Source organism: Castor canadensis, chromosome 3 (assembly GCF_047511655.1).
Source record: "Castor canadensis chromosome 3, mCasCan1.hap1v2, whole genome shotgun sequence".
NCBI classification, from domain to species: Eukaryota; Metazoa; Chordata; class Mammalia; order Rodentia; family Castoridae; genus Castor; species Castor canadensis.
In genome coordinates this window covers 102,614,655-102,633,779 of record NC_133388.1, presented here as the reverse complement: position 1 = coordinate 102,633,779, position 19,125 = coordinate 102,614,655, and the positions used below count along the sequence as shown (strand labels likewise).

Genomic DNA, 19,125 nt, shown 5'->3' with positions numbered 1-19,125 from the left:
AACTAATTTAACGAAGAATGAAAAACAATTTTACATGAATTCCATAAAAGATGGACTTTAGAGTTGAGAAGAACAGTCCTCAGCTGCATAAATTGGATGAGCAAACCCTGATTTGGTGAGTGTTTAAAGCATGAATGAGACATTTGTGGCCAAGAAACCATGGGAGACCTGCCAGAGAGAGGAGCTTCCAGGTGTGGGGTGAAGGATGGTTGCAGTTTGTTTTAAGCACAATTAACTCCATGGGTTTTTCTAAACCAGAATAGTTTTGCATCCTTACTTGTTTCATAGCTATCACATGCTAATGCCTGCAAAAATGCAATTTTCATTTTATAGAATTTAATAGAATGCTTCTATTCACACTATTCATTTGATCCTTATAATAGTCCTATATGGGGACTGTAAATAAACAAGCCAGGTGGGCTGGAGAGCCTCTGGCGGGAGCGGGGGCGCATGCCCAGCAACCAGGAGCGGGGAAGCTTGTGAGAATGGCGGAGGGAGAAAAACTCCACAGGAGAGGAGGGAAGACCCACTTCCCACGTGAACTGTAAACAAACATGGAGGCCGGCAGGAGCAGCAGCACCACCCAGTAACCAGGAGCAGGAAAGCTTGTGAAAGTGGCGGTGGGAGGAGAAGTGCACAGGAGAAGGGGAAGACCCACCTTCCACATGAACTGTAAATAAACACGCAGGCCTGAGAATGCGGGTGCAGTGTCACCTTTCCCAGTGCTTGGAAAGGGGAAAGCTTGTAGCAGAGGCTTGCGCACAGGAGAAATCTGAGCAACAAAGCCTGCGGGTCCAGGTGAGTGCTAAGCTCACCCCAGAGAGCTGCATAAATAATGCCTCCAGCAACAGCAGGCTGACAACAGTGGGTAGGCAAGCCACAGTTGCAGAAACCATTCTCAGAACTGTCTCCAGACTCTTTTTTTTTTTTCTTTGTCTCCCTACCTTTGATGAGAGAACAACCGAATTATACCTGCAAGCTGAAAAACTTACTGAAACTGTATTGCATTTGAACTTGGGACACTTGGTGGGGTTATTTTTGTGCGTGTGTGTGTGTAGTTTTGTTCTTTATGCATCCCTTTTGATGAGACAACTCCAGAACAACATCTGAGGCACCATCTCCAGGATTGGAGACTGTGACTTCACTGTATTTGAACTTGGAGGTTTTTTGGTTTTTTAAAATTTTCTATTTTTTCATTTTATTTTAATACATTTTTATAAATAGATTTTTCTTTCATTTACTTATTTTTTATTTTTATTCTTACCTTTTTTTTATTTTTTATTTTCAATCCTCTCTCTGTCTCTCTAATGTCTGTTCAGCTTACTGTCGATTAGTACACTAAAGCTCCCTGTTTATACCTTTGAAATCTTCTTGTCTGACACCTTGTTCTGTTTTCTCCCTCCAGTCTGTGTATTTGTTTTTCCCATTTCTTTAACTTCTTGCTTTCCATCTCAGCTCATCCTTCCATTCTAAATATTACCATTGTTACTATTACAAGCTAGAAAATACTTAATTGCACACAGTACAGGGACAGTAATAACACCAAAGACAATGATGGGAAGACAGAAAAAACAGGGAAACCAGTTTCCCCACAGCAAAAAATTAGTACAGGAACCAGAGGGAAATGAAGAAAACAGAAACTCAGATCCAGACTCCAACAAAATGAAGATAAACTATGCCAAAGGACCCAATGAAGCCCACAAGAATAATTTAAAATAAGACATACTACAAGTACTCAATGAGAATTTTATAGAGATGATACTGGATTGGGTCAACCAAAATGTACAGGAGACACTCAAGAAATTCCAAGACAACAAAAATAGAGAATTTGAAAAAGAAAAAGAAGAAATAAAGGAAACCATAGAAGCACTGTATAAACACCAAAGTGAAACAGAGAACACGATGAATAAACAGATAAACAAACTCTGGACAAAAATAGACAATATAAAAGAGGAAAACAGCCAGGATATGGAAAACCTCAGGAAAAAGAACGAAACAGAACTGCAAAACAAAACGGAAGGCCAATCCAGCAGAATAGAACAAACAGAAGACAGAATCTCAGAACTTGAAGATGAAATGGTAATTAAAGGAAAAACCAAAGAACTATTAATTAAACAACTCAAGACACGTGAAAAGAAAATGCAAGAACTCACCGACTCCATCAAAAGACCAAACTTGAGAATCATGGGCATCGAAGAAGGAGAAGAGGTGCAAGCGAAGGGAATGTGTAATATATTTAACAAAATAATAACGGAAAATTTCCCAAATCTAGAGAAAGATATTCCCATACAGATGCAAGAGGCCTCCAGGACACCAAACAGACCAGATCAAAATAGAACTATCTCACGACATATCATCATTAAAACAACAAGTTCAGAAACTAAGGAAAGAATATTGAAGGCTGTAAGAGAGAAAAAACAAGTAACATACAAAGGTAAACCCATCAAAATCACAGCAGACTTCTCAACAGAAACATTAAAAGCAAGAAGAGCATGGGGTGAGATCTTCCGGGCACTGAATGAAAATAACTTCAACCCCAGGATACTCTACCCAGCAAAGGTATCATTCAAAATAGATGGAGCAATAAAAGTCTTCCATGATAAGCAGAAACTAAAACAATATGTGACCACAAAGCCACAACTACAAAGGATTCTTCAAGGGATTCTGCACACAGAAAGTGAAACCCAACTTAACCATGAAAAGACAGGCAGCACCAAACCACAGGAAAAGAAAAAGCAAGAAAGTAGAGAGTAACCTCAACTTAGATACACACAATCAAACCTTCAAACAACTAAGACAACTAAATGACAGGAATCACCACATACCTATCAGTACTAACACTTAATGTTAATGGACTTAATTCACCCATCAAAAGACACCGCTTAATGAAATGGATTAAAAAGGAAGATCCAACAATTTGTTGCTTACAGGAGACCCATCTCACTGACAGAAATAAACATAGGCTTAGGATGAAAGGCTGGAAGAAGATTTACCAAGCCAATGGCCCCCGAAAACAGGCAGGAGTAGCAATACTTATCTCTGACAAAGTAGACTTCAAACCTACATTGATCAAACAAGATAAAGAAGGACATTCCATACTAATAAAAGGGGAAATAGACCAAAAGGAAATAATTATCAACCTGTATGCACCCAATGTCAACGCACCCAATTTCATCAAACATACCCTGAAAGACCTAAAAGCATATATAAACACCAACACAGTGGTTGTGGGAGACTTTAACACCCCATTATCATCAATAGATAGGTCATCCAAACAAAAAATCAATAAAGAAATCCAAGATCTAAAATATGCAATAGATCAAATGGACCTAGTAGATGTCTACAGAACATTTCATCCAACCTCTACACAATATACATTCTTCTCAGCAGCCCATGGAACCTTCTCCAAAATAGATCATATCCTAGGGCACAAAGCAAGTCTCAGCAAATACAAGAAAATAGAAATTATACTGTGCATACTATCTGACCACAATGCAGTAAAAGTAGAACTCAACAACAAAAGTAAAGACAAAAAACATGCAAACAGCTGGAAACTAAACAACTCATTACTTAATGAAGAATGGATCATTGATGCAATAAAAGAGGAAATTAAAAAGTTCCTGGAAGTCAATGAAAATGAAAACACAACCTACCGGAACCTATGGGACACAGCAAAGGCAGTCCTGAGAGGAAAGTTTATAGCCATGAGTGCATATACTAAAAAGACTGAAAGATCCCAAATCAATGATGTAATGATACATCTCAAACTCCTAGAAAAACAAGAACAAGCAAATCCCAAAACAAATAGAAGGAGAGAAATAATAAAAATAAGAGCTGAAATCAACGAAATAGAAACCAAAAAAAAACCATACAAAGAATTAATGAAACAAAAAGTTGGTTCTTTGAAAAAATAAACAAGATCGATAGACACCTGGCAAACCTGACTAAAATGAGGAGAGAAAAAACCCAAATTAGTAGAATCAGGAATGCAAAACAGGAGATAACAACAAACACCATGGAAGTCCAGGATATCATCAGAGACTACTTTGAGAACCTATATTCAAATACATTTGAAAATCTAAAAGAAATGGACAGATTTCTAGATACATATGATCATCCAAAACTGAACCAAGAGGAAATTAATCACCTGAATAGACCTATAACACAAAATGAAGTTGAAGCAGCAATCAAGAGTCTCCCCAAAAAGAAAAGTCCAGGACCTCATGGATTCTCTGCTGAATTCTATCACACCTTTAAAGAAGAACTGATACCAACCCTCCTTAAACTGTTCCATGAAATAGAAAGGGAGGGAAAACTGCCAAACACATTTTATGAAGCCAGTATTACACTTATCCCAAAACCAGGCAAAGACACCTCCAAAAAGGAGAACTATAGGCCAATCTCCTTAATGAACATTGATGTAAAAATCCTCAACAAAATAATGGCAAACTGAATTCAACAACACATCAAAAAGATTATTCACCACGACCAAGTAGGCTTCATGCCAGGGATGCAGGGGTGGTTCAACATACGAAAATCAATAAACGTAATAAACCACATTAACAGAAGCAAAGACAAAAACCACGTGATCATCTCAATAGATGCAGAAAAGGCCTTTGATAAGATCCAACACCATTTCATGATAAAAGCTCTAAGAAAATAAGAATAGAAGGAAAGTACCTCAACATTATAAAAGCTATATATGACAAACCTACAGCCAGCATTATACTTAATGGAGAAAAACTGAAACCATTCCCTCTAAAATCAGGAACCAGACAAGGATGCCCACTATCTCCACTCCTATTCAACATAATACTGGAATTCCTAGCCAGAGCAATTAGGCAAGAAGAAGGAATAAAAAGAATACAAATAGGTAAAGAAACTGTCAAAATATCCCTATTTGCAGATGACATGATCCTATACCTTAAAGACCCAAAAAACTCTACTCAGAAGCTTCTAGACATCATCAATAGCTATAGCAAGGTAGCAGGATATAAAATCAACATAGAAAAATCATTAGCATTTCTATACACTAACAATGAGCAAACGGAAAAAGAATGTATGAAAATAATTCCATTTACAATAGCCTCGAAAAAAATCAAATACCTAGGTGTAAACCTAACAAAAGATGTGAAAGACCTCTACAAGGAAAACTATAAACTTCTGAAGAAAGAGATTGAGGAAGACTATAGAAAGTGGAGAGATCTCCCATGCTCATGGATTGGTAGAATCAACATAGTAAAAATGTCGATATTCCCTAAAGTAATCTACATGTTTAATGCAATTCCCATCAAAATTCCAATGATATTCATTAAAGAGATTGAAAAATCTACTGTTAAATTTATATGGAAACACAGGAAGCCACGAATAGCCAAGGCAATACTCAGTCAAAAGAACAATGCAGGAGGTATCACAATACCTGACTTCAAACTATATTACAAAGCAGTAGCAATAAAAACAGCATGGTACTGGCACAAAAACAGACATGAAGACCAGTGGAACAGAATAGAGGACCCAGATATGAAGCCACACAACTATAACCAACTTGTCTTTGATAAAGGAGCTAAAAACATACGTTGGAGAAATAGCAGCCTCTTCAACAAAAACTGCTGGGAAAACTGGTTAGCAGTCTGCAAAAAACTAAAACTACATCCATGTATATCACCCTATAACAAGATTAACTCAAAATGGATCAAGGATCTTAATATCAGACCCCAAACTCTAAAGTTGATACAGGAAAGAGTAGGAAATACTCTGGAATTAGTAGGTATAGGTAAGAACTTTCTCAACGAAACCCCAGCAGCACAGCAACTAAGAGATAGCATAGATAAATGGGACCTCATAAAACTAAAAAGCTTCTGTTCATCAAAAGAAATGGTTTCTAAACTGAAGAGAACACCCACAGAGTGGAAGAAAATATTTGCCAACTATACATCAGACAAAGGACTGATAACCAGAATATATAGGGAACTTATAAAACTAAATTCTCCCAAAACTAATGAACCAATAAAGAAATGGGCAAGTGAACTAAACAGAGCTTTCTCAAAAGAAGAAATTCAAATGGCCAAAAAACACATGAAAAAATGCTCACCATCTCTAGCAATAAAGGAAATGCAAATTAAAACCACGCTAAGATTCCACCTCACCCCTGTTAGAATAGCCATCATCAGCAACACCACCACCAACTGGTGTTGGCGAGGATGCGGGGAAAAAGGAACCCTCATACACTGTTGGTGGGAATGTAGACTAGTACAACCACTCTGGAAAAAAATTTGGAGGCTACTTAAAAAGCTAGACATTGATCTACCATTTGATCCAGCAATACCACTCTTGGGGATATACCCAAAAGACTGTGACACAGGTTACTCCAGAGGCACCTGCACACCCATGTTTATTGCGGCACTATTTGCAATAGCCAAGTTATGGAAACAGCCAAGATGCCTCACCACTGACGAATGGATTAAGAAAATGTGGTATCTATACACAATGAAATTTTATGCAGCCATGAAGAAGAACGAAATGTTATCATTCGCTGGTAAATGGATGGAATTGGAGAACATCATTCTGAGTGAGGTTAGCCTGGCTCAAAAGACCAAAAATCGTATGTTCTCCCTCATATGTGGACATTAGATCAAGGGCAAACACAACAATGGGATTGGACTTTGAGCACATGATAAAAGCGAGAGCACACAAGGGAGATGTGAGGATAGGTAAGACACCTAAAAATCTAGCTAGCATTTGTTGCCCTCAACACAGAGAAACTAAAGCAGATACCTTAAAAGGAATTGAGGCCAATAGGAAAAGGGGACCAGGAACTAGAGAAAAGGGTAGATCAAAAAGAATTAACCTAGAAGGTAACACCCACACACAGGAAATCAATGTGAGTCAATGCCCTGTATAGCTATCCTTATCTCAACCAGCAAAAACCCTTGTTCCTTCCTAGTATTGCTTATACTCTCTCTACAACAAAATTAGAAATAAGGGCAAAATAGTTTTTGCTGGGTATTGAGGGGGTGGGGGGGAGAGGGAGGGGGCAGAGTGGGTGGTAAGGGAGGGGGTGGGGGTAGGGGGGAGAAAGACCCAAGCCTTGTATGCACATATGAATAATAAAATTTAAAAAATAAATAAAAAAAAAAGAAAAAAAAGAGATAAAAAAATAATAGTTCTATATGTCGGTATTATTGGTATTATTTACAGATTACAAAACAGATTCAGAGAGAAGAGCAGACCAACATGGTTCAGAATCTAGGTTATAAAATCTCAGACCTGGGTCCCTGCTTTGAAGCTTCTGGGTTGCGCAGCTAATATAGTCTTTTAAAATCCCAATTCCCTCTTCTGTAGGGTGAATATTTCCATGTACTGCTAGTCATCAAAGGCTAGTTAAAAGAAGGAAGTCAGAGAATGCTTGGGAAGCCATGATCATTCTGTGCTCATTTTAGCAGGGAATATTTTCATAAACACCTCCTTGCCCAGCCTTGGATGATGGGGTTTCTTTCTAGCTTCTTCCCTTCCTCTGCTTCCAGCCTCTTTGCTCAGAAACATCAGTCTTGAGACAAGTGACATTTCCTGGAGTCCTATTGCTATGAATAAGACTGCAGCCAAAGCCTGAATTTGAAGCCTAGATAGTGGGTTCAGGACATCCATTGGTGAGTCTGAAAGAACAGTGAGCTGATAAACATTTTTTTTCTTTGATTTCTAGGCACCTTCCAGACTTAGGAGAATAAGATTTGTCTGGTGGCTCACGCATCATATTTGGGTCTGCTTCCAGTGCCCTCACCTGGACAGAACCTCTGGGGTCTCCATCTGCCCACACAGCAGGTAATGGGGAGGCCCAGGGGTGCTCGCTGCTGTCCTGGTTGTCCATGTCCCCTCTGAGCTGTGTCCTAACTGGAGGCAGGGTGGGCAGAAGACATATTCTATGTGGAAAGCCCTGACAAGCTCACATCTGGACGAAAAGTCAGGCCCTCATCTAAAGATGAGCATGTCAGTGGCAACATGACACAGACCTGATGATCACATTTTCTTCAGGTCTAATAACTTGAAAAGAGAGAAATTCTAGCTCATATAAAAAGAAGGTGTGGGGCAAATAGTAAAAGCAAGACATTCCCTACTTGTCCTTCCTTAGAAGTCCAGCAACACAAACAACCAAAAGCTTTCACAAGTCAATTGTAGTCCTTGAGTTGCTCACATGACCTCTCTCAGGGAAGTACGTGAGCTTCTTTGGTGTTTTGCTGGATCTTAAATTTTCTGTGTTTTAGAGGAATAACTGAGAGGGGATATGGGCCTGTGTTGTACCCCAGGCTGTGCCCGGCCCCGTGGTTAAGATCCTTCAGGGCTGGGATCCCCAGAGCTGTAATCTTACCCTGACTATATTCATGTCCCAGAGCTGTGTCTTCCCAGGACTGTACCCACCCCCCACTAGGACTGTACTGGTACTCAAAGTCATCTGCCAGGGGTATGCCGCCTGGGCTGTGTTCCCCAGGCCATGCCTACTTCCCGCTGAATGGTGTTTCCCATAGGAAAACCTACTACCTGTAGGTAGTAGCAGTGTGCCACAATGCTCTCAAGGACAGTGGCTCTTTACCTTTTCTAAACCAGGCAGAGCGACAGGAAGTAGAGGGACACACATTGTCCCTCCATGTGTAGCCTCGACCTGACCCAGGCGCTCTAGTGGCAGCTTTAGCAGATGTGCCTATGATCAGTGTTCATTCCAGACAAAATCAAACCATTTAAAAACATGTTTTAAATAGTATTTTTGATACCTGTGAAAGACACTCAGGTGTGTAAATTGAAATGAAGCTTTAAAAAAATGTTACAAATTTAAAAAATCAAATTTCCATGTAATTTACAATCTTGAGTTACTGGCATTTGTATCAGTTTATTATAGAACCAAGGATTCAGGAAAAAAATTGTATGCAGGATGTTTTCATACGTTATTCTTCACTTTAAGTTTGTATGTATGATGTGATGCACTTGATGTTTCCTTTTCTCTCTCCACGCATCCCTTACCCCAATGTCTGAACCATTAGGAAGGAGGGAGCAGCCCTGTCTCTTAATATCTGTCTCTTCTACTAGAAGATCTCTACTAGATCCTGACTTGGTGAGGAATCTTTGAATTCCAAGCTCTCAACATAATGTCTGGCCCTCATTTGTAGGTGTTTTATTTTGTTTCTGCCAATACTGAGGTTTGAACTCTGCCTTGTGCTTGCTAGGCAGCTGCTCTACCACTTGAGCCAAGTCTCTAGCCCTTTCTGCTTTAGTTATTTTTCAGGTAGAATACTCCATTTTTGCCAGAGGTGGGCTTGGACCATGATTCTCTTACCTAAGGCCACGTATACCACTACACATGGCTTATTGATTGAGATGGAGTCTCACTAGTTTTTTTGCCCACGTTGGCCTTGAGTCATGATCTTCTTGTTCTCTGCCTCCAAATAACTGAGATTACTGGTGGGAGCCACTATGTTTAGGTTTTTAATTTTATTTATTTTTCTTTTCTAGGGACAGAACCTAGGGCTTTGCACATGCTGGGCAAGTACTTTACCACTGAGCCACACCCCACCTAGGTATAGCCTTTAAGTCTTCTGTAAATCATCATGGAAGGTAGAAAGTGTGGACAGGTATGGGAAATTTATAAGAAGGAGCAAATGCTGCTTGGATACTCAGAAGTGAATGGAAAGATGTCTGGACAAGTCTGCAAGGTTTCACAGCACAGGGATGAAGTGAGCATAGCAGGACTGGAGCACAAGGTCTCAGGGAAAATAGTGAGTGGTGAGCCTAGAAAAAAAAGGAGGATCCTGTATGCATGCCAAGGATGCTTCATCCTGAAGATTGTGGGAATAGTAGACACCTTGTGCTGCTCTTGGATTCCTATGGTACAGTGAGTAATCACTAGAGGTCAGTGTGGGGTGAGGAGACAGGATAGAGACCGTCAAAACAGGTAAGTGGCACCCTGGATGACCAACAGCGAGGAGGAGTCTGGAACCAGGAGGAGAGAGAAACCAGATGGGGGGACTTGCTGACCAACTCTGTTGTTATTCAGGTTTCTGGCTTGAAAGATTGGTTGGTGATGGGGCTGCTCTTATGGGTAGTGAGTTCCAGAGAAAAGCATATCTGAGGTGTGGTTCAGGGGTATTTTGAGTTTATGGTCCAGCACGTGGGGTGTCAGTGGGATTTCAGTGGCCCACAAGTGAAGCCCAGACCTTCAGTGCTGTGAGAGCAGGCTGAGGGAGGAGCTGGGGAATTGTGGGAAGACCTACATGGCAGGAAGAGATCAAGACAGCCAGCCACAGAATGCCAGGGAGGTAGACCAGAAGGCCTGCTGAGAGGAGACATTTTCCACAAAAGAAGAACATGAGCTTCCTTAGGGAAGCATGGTATCAGTTTTGAGATGTGGAATGTTTCTTTATAATTCTGAGTATAGAACTGAAGACCCAGCCAGTGTGGAGCCTATGCAGCACCAATGAGTTGTGTCTGACTTTGTGCAGGTAATATAACTTTAAGATCCAGTTTCTTCAGTTTTTAATGTGGACATTGGTGCAGGGGATGTAGCTCAGTGGTAGAGCACTTGCCTAGATGCTCAATGTCCTGAAAAAAAAATAGACAAAAATAATATAATCTACTTCAGGATTCAGTGATAAAAATGCATGCAAAGAGCTCAGCTGAGAACCTGCTATATGGTAAATGTTCAATCACTAAGAGTTGTCATCCAGGTTACAATTACTATGAGTGTTTCTACATGCAGGGATGGCTTTGGCAATGGAGGGAAACTTGAGATATGAGGAGGAGGGAGATGGTGGGAGGTTCTTATAGACCCAGGTGGGAGGGATGCTCTCAGCACAGGCACTGTGGTCAGCCTTAACTAGTGCAGGCAACTCTTTGGAGACTAAGAAGCAGGCCAAGTGCTCACAGGATGAAAGTTCCCTCTGTATACCTCCAGCCTGAATCTTCTTACCCAAACCCTTTGCAATCAAGTCAGAAAGGAGAATTTGAATGGATGTCCTGGACCACAGAGGCCTTTTGACACTCTTGGGGCTACATCTGGGTGTGAGTGAAGTATGCATTTTTGTGCACATGTACAAAGACATAGTATAAATCAAAGAACATGAAGACAAGAGTGAAGTGCAGAGTCACTGAGTTTGTCCCTTACAGACTGCTGTCCTTTTCATTTTCCTCCTAGATTGTAGGAAGGCAGTTCTTGCTTTGGCACAGGCAGCTGGCGTCAGACGAACTATAATTCACTAGAGCTGCAAATCAGGTGTTTTCTGGACCTCCACTGAGCCACACCTGACTCTGAGCTGGTGGCAGTCAGCGGCTTATGGTTCTTGCTTGTGAACACAGGCATGGCCAGATGAGCCACTTCTCCATTCTTTCCTTCAGAGCTGGCATGCCTACCACATGTGTGATTCAGAAAGCAAACCCCTTTTCTCTATAAACAGCCTGACATGTGGCTTACATTTATACAAAGAATTCACACAAAGGCATGTGAAGAGGAAACTTGTTGGTTTTGCATTTGGATTGCTTTTCATGTGATATATACAAGTGTCCTCATGCATCCATTTTTATATTTAGAAGGTGACTTCATGTTTGCAAATATCCTTTTGCAATAGCCACAGTTATAATAAAACATTTCTACTTAATATATTAATAAAAAGAGGTGGGTGGCTTTTAGTTCACTTGTGAAGAGAGGAGGTCAAATGACCTTTCATTTGACCGTGAGCAATTAAACTCCCCTATCCCTGTCCTCCCATCCTCCATGAGATGACCTAAATACTGTGCTTCTAAGTTCATTTCCCTCCCTCTCTCTCTCCTTCCTTCCTTCCTTTTTCCTGATATTAACCCTTTATCCAATGAATAACTGGAGATTTTCTCCCAGTCTGTAGGTATTCTTTCGATTCTGTTGTTTCCTATGCTGTGCAGAAGCTTTTAAATTTAATGCAATTTCATTTTTCAAATCTTGTTCTGATTTTATGAGTAGTTGGGGTTCTATTCAGAAAAGTGTTACCTATGCCTATATCTTTAGCATCTTACCTATGTTTTCCTCTAGTAGTTTCAAAATTGGTCTCATCTTTGATCCATTTGGAATTGATTTTTGTACATGGTGAGAGATAGGGATCTATTATCAGTCTTCTACATGTGGATAGCCAGATGTATCCCAACACCATTTGTTGAAGAGACTATCTCTTCTCCAACATTGGTTTTTGGTGCTTTTGTCAACAATCAGATGGCCAAAGCTGTGTGGGCTTATGTGTTTATTTTTGTGCCAGAACCATGCTGTTTTTGTTATGGTGCCTGTATAGAATAATTGAGAGAGAGGTATTGTGAAGAATGTAATTAGAATTTTGATGAGGATCGCATTGACTCTGCAGATAGCTTTCAGTAGTATAGCCACTTCACAATATTAATTCTGCCAATTCATGAATGCAGGAGGTCTTGAGGTCTTTCCATCTTCTTGTGTCTTCTCGATTTCTTTCAAGATTTTATAGTTTTCACTGTAGGGTCTTTGAGTTTCTTAGGTTTATTCCTAGGTATCTAATTTTTTTTTTTGGTACTGGGGCTTGAACTCGGAGCCTACACCTTGAGTCACTCCACAAACTCTTTTTGGTGATGGGTTTTTTCCAGATAGGGCCTCATGAATTATTTGCCTGGACTGGCTTCGAACTGTGATCTTCCTGATCTCTGCTTCCTGAGTAGCTAGGATTACAGGCGTGAGCCTCCAGCACCTGGCATCTACTTTTTTTTTTTTTTTGTAGGCTATTGCAAATGGGATTGTTTTCCTAAGTTCTTTCTCAGCATGATCATTATTGTATTAGTATATTGAAAAGCTACTGCTTTTTCTATCCTTCTACTTTGTGGTATGTATTTATCAGATCTAACAAGAATTTTTTTTTGGTAGACTCTTTAGGGTCCAGTAAATACAGGATCATATCATTTGCAAATAGTGATGCTTTGACTTCTTTCTTTGCCCTTTGTATCCCCCTTGTATTGTGTTTTGATGGTGCTATGGTTTGAAGTCAGAGCTTTGCACTTGTTAGGTGGTGCTGTACTTCTTGATCCATGCCTCTAGTCCATTTTGCTCTGTTTATTTTGAGAGAGAAGGTCTCATGTTTTCACCAGGGCAGCCTGGACTATGATCCTTCCAATTATGCTTCCCACAGCAGCGGGGATGACAGGCACATGCCACCATACCAATGTTTTCTGGCCAGATGGGGTCTTACAAGCTTTTTTTTTGCTCAGGCTGGCCACAAACTGCAATCCCCACAATCCTTGCCTCTTGAGTAGCTAGGATTACAGGCATGAGCCACCAGTGCCCAGCCTTTTATATCCATTTTATTTGTTTTTCTTGCCTTATTGACCTGATTGAGAATTCTAGAACTGTATTGAATAAAAGTGGGGAGAGTTGAACACCCTTGTCTTATTCCTGACTTTAGAGGAAATGGTTTCAGTCTTTCCCTATTTAGGACAATGTTCTCTATAGGTTTATCATATATAGCCTTTATTATGTTGAGGTATGTTTCTTCTATTCCTAGTTTCTTCAAGGCTTTTTATCATGAAAGAATGTTGAATTTTGTCAAAGGATTTTTCTGTGTCTATTGAGATGATCAGGTAACTTTTGTCCTTTATTTTGTTTATGTGCTGTATTATGTTTATTTATTTGCATATGTTGAAGCATCCTTGCATCCCTGGAATGAAACCAACTTGATCATAGTGTATGAGCTTTTAAATATGTTATTGAATTTGGTTTGTGTGTATTTTGCTGAGAATTTTTACATGTAGGTTCATCAGGGAAATTGGTCTATAATTTTCTTTTTTGTTGTATTTCTAATTTTGTGTCCATTTTTGATAGTAATACTGGATTCACAGAGTAAGTTTGGTAGTGTTTCTTCCTTTTCTATTTTATGGAATATTTTAGGACCTTTGATGTTAGTTCTTCTTTAAAGCCTGGTAGAATTCAACTATGAATCCATCCAGTCATGGGATTTTCTTTGTTGGGACTCTTTATTATTATGTCAGTTTCATTGGTTGTTATAGATCTGTTTAGGTGGTTTATATCCTCTTGGCTCAATTTTGGTAGGTCATATGCATCTAGAAATTTATCCATTTTTCAAGATTTTCCAGTCTATTATTCTAATATATTATATTCTAATTCTATATTCTAATAGGTTTTCAGAGTATTCCCTGATGCTTCTCTGGATTTTTTGATATGTGTTGTGATGTCCCCACTCCATTCTTTAATTCTATTAGTTTTGGTTACCTCTCTCTTTCTTTGGGTTAGTTTGGCTAAAGGATTATCAATCTTATTTATTTTTTTAAAGAACCAACTTTTTGTTTCATTGATTCTTTGTGTTGTTCTTTTATTCTCCATTTCATTAATTTCTACTCTGCTCTTTATTATTTTTTTCCATCTGTTGCTTTTTAGGTTTGACTTGTTCTTGTTTTCCTAAGAGTTTGAGATGCATCATTGTGTTATTTGAAATTTCTCTGATTTTTTAACATAGGCACTCATGGCTATAAACTTTCCTCTTAGTAATGCCTTTGCTGTGTCCCAGGGTTTCCAATAAGATGTGCTTTCCTTCTCATTTGCTTCTAGGAATTTCTTTATTTCCTCCCTTGCTTCTTTAATGGCTCACTGATTGTTCTGAAATGAACTATACAGTTTCCATGTGTTAGAATACTTTCATTAGTTTCTGTTGTTATTGATGTCTAATTTTATTACATTGTGATCTGATAAAATACAGAAAATTATTTGAACTTTTTCTTTTTGTTATGACTTGCTTTATGTCCTAAAATATCTATTTTGAAGAACGTTCTATGGTGTGCTGAGAAGATGTGTATTCTGAGTAGAATATTCTGTAGGTGTTTGTTAAACCCATTTGATCTATAGTGGCAAGTAGTTCTGAAGGTTCCTTATTGATTTTTGTATGGATGAACTATTTGTTGGTGAAAGTGGGGTATTGAAGTCACTATTATTTTGTTGGGGTCTACATGAGCTTTTGTATCTAGTAGTATTTTCTTTATGAAATTGTGTGTGCCGACATTCAGTGCATATATGTTTATAATAGTTAAATCCACATGATGAATTGTTCCCTTTAGTAATGTGGAGTGACTTTTGTTGTCTCTTATGACTAATTTTGGTTTAAAGTCTGCTCTTGGGCTGCATTGGCTTAGAAAATCTTTCTTCATCTTTTCACTTTAAGCTTGCATTTGTTTTTGTCAGTAAGGTGCATTTCTTGTAAACAATAAATAGTTGGGTCTTCTTTTTTAATCCAGTTCAGCAGTCTGGAATTGAGACCATTTATATTCAGAGTTATTGCTGAGATATATGCAGTAATTTCTGCAATTTTTTGTTTTTGTAGTATTTGATTCTTCCCTACTCCTCATTTGCTTATTTCCTCATCTTGTGAGGTTTATTTTTTCCCCATATTTTCATGATTGTATTTATCTTCCCCTTAGGTGTGTAGAATTCCTTTGAGTATCTTCAGCAGTGCTGGTTTAGTATTTATACATTGCTTTAGTTTTTATATATAAAGGAAGATTTCCATTTCTTTTTTGATTACGAATGATAGCTTTGCTGGGTAGAGTAATCTAGGTTGGCAGTTGTTTTCTTTCAGAGCTTGAAATACATTGATCTATGCCTTCTTGGCCTTTTGTTGTTGTTGAGAAATTTGCTGTTTTTCTGATGGGCCTGCCTTTATAGTGTACTTGGTGTTTCTCCCTTGCAACTTTCAATATACTTTTCTTGTTCTCTATACTTAGTGTTTGAACTATTATATTATATGGGGAAATTCTAGTCTGATCTTGTCTGTTTGGCATCCTAAAGGCCTCCTGTCCCTGGCTGGGCATTTCTTTCTCAAGATTTGGAAAGTTTACTGCTATTACTTTTTTGAATATATTTCCTATTCCTTTAGCTTGCACTTCTTCTTCTGTCTCCAGGATTCATAGGTTTAGCCTTTTAATGGAGTTCCAGAGGTCTTGCATATTGTTTGTACTTATTCATTATTTTTTCTTTATCTTCATGGGACTATTCTACTATATCTACCTTGTCTTCAAGCCCTGATATTCTGTCTTATAGTTTTTCATTTCCAAAATTTCAATTGCATTTTTTTCAGGATTTCTATGTCTTTATTGATTTTCATTCATCTTGTTGATCATTCTTTTGAGTTCAGTATTTGAGATTTTATTCACTTCACTATTATTCAGATCCTTTGTTGTGTGATTGTCAACTTTTTGAGGTGTCAGTTTGCCTTATTTTTTCTTATTTCTTATTTTCTGCATTGCAATTGCTCATCTGAATTCAAGTTTTTGATTGGAGGTTTTCATCATGTAAAGTTTTTCAGTTGAATTATTCTTTATGTTCTATCAGGACTGGGTACTAAAAGGGTTGATGTGTTATTTCACACCACTGGTGTGGTTATATACCTCATCAATAACAGGTTCACTAATTCAATACCAAACCAGGCATTTACATGAAGTAAATGCCACCAATCATGTTATAGGTGAGAGTGATTAGCATTTTTATATGGTAACTCCCGTTAGAAACATTTTTTTGAAGGGGATAGGGGACAGAGGGGAGAAATGGCCCAAACAATGAGTGCACATATGAATAAATAAAAAGAAAATAAAACTTTGTTTCAGTAGGAGTTAAAAGTTACATAGCAAAAATAAGGGGGAGAGTGAGGGAAGAAATAAGAAAGGAAAATGGGGAGAAGAGGGGTGAAGGGTTTGGTCTGGAGGTAAACAAAATAATACAGTGCAGAAATCTAGTTCAATCATTGTGGAGAAGGATGCTGTAGTCAGGGATTGCAAAGGTGCAGAAAAATTACAAATAATTATTTAAAAGAAGGTAGAATAAAACAATACTATAAAAAATTGTCAAAGAGAAATTTAAAAAATAAAAAAATAAAAATCAGTATTTCTTCCTTGTTGAGGAGAAGAGTATATGCCCACTGGACTCCATCAGTTTAGTGAGTACTCCTCCAATCTGTGATATTCAGCTTTCAGTCTGCAGTTCTCCTGTTGTGTTTACTCACTTATCACTTCTGTACTCTGCGTTGCTTGGGCGCAGTCTGAGTGTGGTATTCCATGGTCAGTTAAGGCTCAACCAGGGGCAGCTGTTGGAGTGAGGTGGGGCAGGTCCTGTGGAGTAGCAGCAATTCCCCAGAGTTGGGCTGCTCTGCCAAGATACTGGTAGGGGTGAGTTGTTCCTTAAGAGATGATTCCTATACTGTAATTCTAAGTTCATTTTCCACTTTCTTTTTTCTTACTAGTTTTTGGTTGTCAAAATTCATCTTAAAAATTCTAAAGAGAGAAAGAAAGAAAGACAGGTAGATTTAAGAGTGAACCACCCAGTGCATCTCAGGCTTTTCATGACCAGAATGCCCATAAGGGGCACAATTCCATTGCCAACCCTATTTGACTCTTTCAGATTCCAGAATTCATTAAAAAATTTGAAATAACATAGAAAGAATGCTTATGGCAAAAATCTGTGAACCATTGATGTTAGTTCAAACAGGAAGGGCTTTCCAAAGAATAACACAGAACAACCTCACAGTGGATAGAGAAATCCAGTTAGAGCTGTTAGTCTTGGCATTTCAGTTAAACTCTTATACTTGAGTCTGAGGGTTAGGTCTGATGGTTTGCTTGTTGGAGAACATACATAGTGTACCAGGACTGTGTTCTACCATTGTGTGTTTTTTTTTTTATATGGGGAACATGGTCACTGTGTAGATTATAAAGCCCGTAAAATACCAAGCTGCTGGGAAGCATGCACCACTGAAGGTAGAGAGCAAAACTTTTCTTTGTCCCTTAGGGACAGTTTCACAGATGTGATGACTTCTGTAGCTGAGGTCCTCCATGCTCAATGCAAGGATTTTGCCCACCCTGAAATTCATCTGCAACCTGAAGGTGTGGCCCATAAGTGGGAGAGTGTGCTGCCAGCTGCAGGCTTATTCCCCTAGGCACCCCAAGCAGGTGGCTTGAATTCTACTGATAGGTGTTATCTACTTCTGTGTCAAGGACAGCAGGTTCTCTCCCTCCACAGATACTGGAACCAAAGTATTTTGTTTTAAGGGAAACTTTTTTAAGCCAAGTAGATTTATTTCTATCTTAATCTGGAATCTAATTCCCTGTGTGATGTTCACTATGGCCTTAATTACACAATATCCAAAGTGCTGGCTCTGCACTGTGCAGCATGCCATGGACTCACTTGATTTGTTTTGGCTCAACTCTTTTCACTTGCTCAATAATACGAATCTTGGCAAAGAAAAGGGAGCCAGAGTCCAAGTCCATATGACTTGAAGTTTGCAACACAAGAAGACATGAGGTTTGTATATATGTCTGTGTCATATGTGTATGTGCATGTATGTGTGCTCACATACATTTCCAACAGCTCTGGAAATTGGGTTAGAAAAATGTTTACTTTGTAGACCTTAGAGAAAAAGGGAGGAGACAAGATGAGGAATTATCAGGTGTCTAAAAAGGTTTGCAAAGGGGGCTTGCTGAGAGCTGTAGCTTCAGTGACCCTGGACTCCATGCAGTAGCTGGGAGTGAGGTTGCTGTAACAGCTAGGACAGAGAGCACCAAAAGGTCCAGTGTCCTACTACCTTCTTGTCATCAGCTCTTGGAAGCTCTTTCCTATCACCTGTGGAACTCTGTGGCCCGTTAGACACTGATAGCAACACAATTGCCACTGGTCCTAGGGAGGTTTCAGGAGGATTCTTGATAAGGAGTAGGGCTTACCCGACCTATACTGAGGACTGTACTCACTCTTTTGGGAGCAAAGTCAGAGACATTCATCCAGAACCAACTCAGGTATGGAGGTTGTACAACAAAGGTATTTGGTAGGTGGGTCTATGTCTGAGAATTACATGCTTTTAAAAGTTTGGTTCAAGTTATCACATTTCTAAAAATTATCCAGACTGTTTGTACATTCCAAAATGTGAGAGAACACAATTTCCAGAGAACTGAGGTTTGGTGCCAAATTATTAAAAGGGAAAAATGCACAGGACTTTTAATTTAATTTTACTTTTTTTTAATTTTGCTCAGGGATTTTTAGAAGGCCATTTGAAAGTGGTTCTGTAGCAATGGTTTTGGGAGAGGTTTTTTTTTTTGTCTTTTCTTTTTTGGCGA

General features: G+C 38.9%; 1 long non-coding RNA gene across 1 annotated transcript in view; it reads left to right on the top strand.

Annotated features, from left to right (window-relative positions):
• The window catches only part of LOC141421323 (uncharacterized), a 207,875-nt gene that overhangs the window by 91,745 nt on the left and 97,005 nt on the right, over positions 1-19,125 (top strand). Inside the window, exon 2 of the long non-coding RNA XR_012445919.1 lies at positions 7,700-7,818. This is a non-coding gene — a long non-coding RNA (uncharacterized lncRNA). The remainder of the gene's footprint in view (positions 1-7,699; positions 7,819-19,125) is intronic.